Raw genomic sequence first — 4974 nt, 5'->3', positions numbered from 1 at the left:
GTTCTTGGAGAGAAAAAGAGGTGCTGGAATGGCTGGGGCTACCTTAAAATGCAGTACCTGTGCAGTAAAAGGATGACACCCACTGTTTTATTGTTACTCTTCATATAGACCCAGTGTTTCTTAGCCCAAAGGAGGTGGTGAAGAGAAAAATAAATTGCCATCCAGCTTTCTGTAATGACCACAGATTTGCTCTGTTCTGGGCAACAAAGTCAGTGACCGAATATGTTTCCCAGTTCTTTTCTCCATTGGCCATACAGTAAGTAGAAAATGTCCTGATATTTTGGCCATAGGGTGGACAATCAGTCTTCAGACTCATGAATTGTCATCTTTTGTGCTGAATCTTCACAAATATTTTACTGGGAATTTGAGTATCAGGGACTGCTAGTCAGATATTATTTTAATGAAGAAACCAAGATGGATAGCGTTTGAGATGGAGGGTTAGATGACAGTACTCATCCTGACTTGCCTCAGATTTCTCAGTAGAATAGATGGAGAGGTCATTGCTTAGAAGAAAAGGTGTTTCTGGAGTGGCGATTTGGTGATTGACAAGTCAGGGCCAAGATGGGAGATGTAATGGGAAGTGAAAAAGGAATGGATAAAAGAACTGGGGAGTGGTAGTGAAGATCTAGCCATGGTCAAGAAGCATGAGCTTGTTGTAGGCCTAGTCATATGGAAACATGTTTCTTTGAACACAGAAGGGAAGCATGAGAGTTTACTTGGTAGGAGGTGATTGAAAACTGGGACTTGACTTGGTGGGCTTGAGTAGAACTCAGCAGTACGAAGGTCTGTGTGTTAGTAAATGCAGTGTTGATGTGATTAACCACAGATCCCCAGCTAGAATGTGTACCGGAAAGAGCCAGTGTGGGTGATAAGTCAGGTACTGTGATGACAAATCTATACCAGTGTGGGTGAGAGCAGGTTTGGGGTCTTAGTAGTGGATGGCAAAGCCATGAAGTTAAGTGAGGTCATTAGATTTGAGACAGGACGTGAGCTTGAGACATCAGATAAATCATTGTGATGGACGTTGAGTTTGCTGAGGATGGTGGCCAGAGATGTGGATCATAAGTCTGAGCCCAGATCCGAGGCCTTGGTTGTTCTTTAGCCAACAATTATCTTCCTAGCTGGAGAATTTTCTAACCAATTCAGGTTCTCTGACACGTGCCCTGGCGCTCAGCTCTCCAGCTGCCCAACCTCCCAAATCTTTTCTCCACCCCATGGCATAGGCAGAAGAGGATGGAGGTGAAGAGTGGGAGGAAGAAAACATCTCCTCTGGTCCCCGTCTCCACTCCCTTGCCTCTCGCTGCAGACAGCGGAAGTGAACCAGACTGACCAGGAGAAGTGAACCAGGGGCCCAGGAGCAGCACTCGCCAGTCAGGGGATGGCTTATTCCACCCATGTTCAGGCCTTATCTCCCCACCTTTTTTTGATGGAAACATTTTAACTTTCTTTCTTCCCTTCTGAGCCGTACTTTCTAAGTCAGGGGTATGGATGTGTGTCAGTGTGTCTGCATGTCTGTGGTTTGCATATGCAAATGGTCTCCTTGACCAGTATTTGTAGTTTTAAAAATCTACTTATGTTGGAAATCATTTCTCAAAGCTCCTGTACATCTTCCAGAATAAATTGCATTACAGCGACAAAACCTTCGCTCCCCAAGGCAGAGTTGTCCCTGCAGCCTCTGACCGCCCCCAGTGCCCCATCCTTACTTCTGTGCTGTGGCATTTAACCAGGTTATGTGTGATTTATCTGTTTACGTGTGTGTGTGTCTCTCTCTCCCAGTAGGCTCTGTGCTCCTCCAGGGTAGGGATCATGTTGCATTTGTCTTTATAATTCCAGCAGTTAGTACAGACCCTGAGAAATTAGTTCTCAGTAATATCAGAAGAGTAACAAATGTTTAAACAGACCTTCCAAAAGTGTTAATGCAGCACTGAAATGGTTTAATCATACCAACAATAATCAGGGCATTTTATATTAATCATTATATTATTATTAAAATACATACTGTTATAACATGATTGAGCACTTCCTGTGTCCAGAAACTATTCTAGGCTCATTCCATGTTTTATATTATTGAATCCTCTCCACAAGCCTAAAAGTGGCTACAATCATTGTCCTCATTTTAGAGATAAGGAAAATGAAATTTAAAGAGGAAAAATTAAGTGATTTGCCCAAGGTCACACAGCTAGTAAGTGTGGAACTGAGATTTGAACCTGGTCAGTTGGATGCCAAAACCCACACTTGTAACCACTCATTTTAAAGAGAGGAGATAGGGGTGGGGCATGGAAATCTGAAATATTATTTTTAAAGATATAATTTACACAAATTTTAAAAGATTTTTTTCCTAGGTTAAAATACTGTTTCTGTGACTTATATATACCTGAATGCCAAGTACCCAGTGCATGATAAGCAGAGATCGCAGGGATCCTAGCTCTGCTTAAGGTATGGAAACAGACACCAGCCCAAAGAAACAAAGCAATTCAGTAAAGACGAAAGAGGCTTTTGTTTTTGAAAATTTATGTATTTGTATTAATTTAGGAAATATTCTCATCTAATTGCCTCTAATATTAAACTAATAATACTTTATTTATAGTAATTAATGAATAACACTTCATTCTTCCTTTTAAAATTTTTTCTTTTACATTAATTTGTTAAGTCATACGGATGGATATTATTGCTTGGATATTACTTTTTTCCAGAAATAAAACATCTAAGACATTGAACACTGTTTAGTGTTAAATGAATCAGTTACAGTTTGGCTGAAATAAGAAAGCCTCTACTCCAGATATTAAATTACATGAATTTCCACTGTTTTTAGTGTATTTAACTAACTGAAGGTGTTTCAGCCTGAGAAACTGAATTGATCTTGGTCACCCAGAGTTGCATCAAGGTCCAGCATGTCACAGTCCTGTCCAATAGAACTTTCCGTGACTGTGGAAATTTGTCATTTGCTCTGTCCAGTGTAGCCATCACCTGTGGCTACTGAACACTTAAAATACAGACAGCGCAGCAGAGGAACTGAGTGTTTTTTATTTTATCTCAATTAATTTAAAATTAGATTTAAATGGGGCTAGTGGCTCCAGTATTGACCAATGCAGGAGCTCTAAAGGAATTCCTCACAGGACCAGGCATATCCTAACCAAGTGATGATTTGATTTGCTTTTTCCCTTTACTCTCTTGGGCGCAGTCCTCCTCAGTACCGATCCTTTGGTGTATGACCAGGTTAGAAACGTTAGACAAAATAAAATAACGTAAAAATCATGTCCTTTTTTCTTAGCATTACTGATGTTAAATATATGTTAATTCCCTTTCCCTGAACTTCTGCACCAAAACAAACTCAAAAGAATTCTGCTATTTGTATCTTCTGTAGGGAAACTCTCCCCTGCGTTCCTGGTGAGTGAGGGTGTGGCTGGCAGGTGGAAATGGGGCCCTTCCCCTCCTTGAAGACCCTCTGAGCCAGGACTGCCTCTGTGGGGTGGTGTTCTGACAACCTCTCCAATTCTACAGTTATTGGTGTATTCAGGTTTCTTCCTCTCCTTAAAAGAATCTTCATTATGTATATTTTCCTAGAAAATTTCCATTTCACTGAAGTTTTTGGTACTAGTCGCATAGTCTCACATGGTATTCTCTCACACTTTTAAAAATCCCTTTTCTTCTTAGCAATTATATTTTCTTTATTATCACTCTGTGTATTTGCGTTTGTCTTTGATTTTTATTTATTTCTTTATTTTATTGAAATATAGTTGATTTACATTATTGTGTTAGTTTCAGGTGTACAGCAAAGTGATTCAGTTATATATATGTGTATATATACACATTTATGTATATACAGGTATATATATTTTTTTCAGATTCTTTTTCATTATAAGTTATTACGAGATATTGAATATAGTTCCCTGTGCTATACAGTAAGTCCTTGTTTATCTATTTTATACATAGTAGTGTGTATCTGTTAATCCCAAGCTCCTAATTTATAAAAATATGGAATGCTTCAGAAATTTGCATGTCATGCTTGCTTAGGGGCCATGCTAATCTTCTCTGAATCGTTCTAATTTTAGTATACATGCTGCCGAAAAGAGCACTCTTTGCTTTTTAGAATCAGACTTGCTGGCCATCTCTTGGATGTGTTTATCAATTCTACTGCCTTTCTAAATCTGTAATTTCTTCTCTGATCTTTTATTGATTCCTCCCCCCTGCTTTCCTTGGGTGTATTTCACTGTTCTTTTTGTACGTTCTAGCAGTTAATGCTTTAGTTCATTGTTTTTATTCTTTCTTATTTAATGATGAAATCATTTAAGGATATGAATTTTCCTATAAATACAGCATCTATTGCATTATCTGTTTTGATAGGTACTGTTCTCGTTGATGTCTGGATAGTGTCCAACTTTAGTTTTCCTACTTGACCCAAGAGTTTTTTCAGATGTATATTTTAAAATTTCCCACTTTTTTATCCATTTGACACTAATTTCTCATTCAGTTGCACTATACTAAAAAAATCATCTGTATAGTTTCTGTTTTGCAGAATTTATTTATGGTTGTTTTTATCCAATATTTGATCAACTTTTAAAACTTTAATAGATTTTCTTAAAAGGTATGTATTCTCTGTTTGTACCTTGATAAATTCAGTATATGTCTATTAAATCATGCTTATTAATTTTATTATTTGATTCCTCTGTAATTCCTTACTATTTCTTGCCTTGACCTATCAGAGAGAAATATACTAAAATCCCCCATTATAATTATAATTTTAGAAACTCCATCAATTTATAAGTTTTGTTTTATAATGAGTGTCTATAATTGTTATGTTTTGGGAGTGAGTAGATCTATCTATCCACGTACCATAACTTTTTTTTTTTTTTTTTTTTTTTTTTTTTTTGTGGTATGCGGGCCTCCCCGCGCTGCGGCCTCTCCCGTTGCGGAGCACAGGCTCCGGACGCGCAGGCTCAGCGGCCATGGCTCACGGGCCCAGCCGCTCCGCGG

General features: G+C 38.3%; 1 non-coding gene across 1 annotated transcript; it reads right to left on the bottom strand.

The window, feature by feature from the left end:
• Nucleotides 1-3969: 3969 nt before the first annotated feature.
• Nucleotides 3970-4076, bottom strand: LOC112065564 (U6 spliceosomal RNA). The gene has a single exon (XR_002892104.1). It is a non-coding gene; the product is annotated as a U6 spliceosomal RNA (small nuclear RNA).
• Nucleotides 4077-4974: the final 898 nt, after the last annotated feature.

This window comes from Physeter macrocephalus, chromosome 9 (genome assembly GCF_002837175.3).
Source record: "Physeter macrocephalus isolate SW-GA chromosome 9, ASM283717v5, whole genome shotgun sequence".
Taxonomy (NCBI): domain Eukaryota; kingdom Metazoa; phylum Chordata; class Mammalia; order Artiodactyla; family Physeteridae; genus Physeter; species Physeter macrocephalus.
The sequence above is the reverse complement of the archived record's forward strand: the minus strand, read 5'-3'. Positions and strand labels throughout refer to the sequence as shown.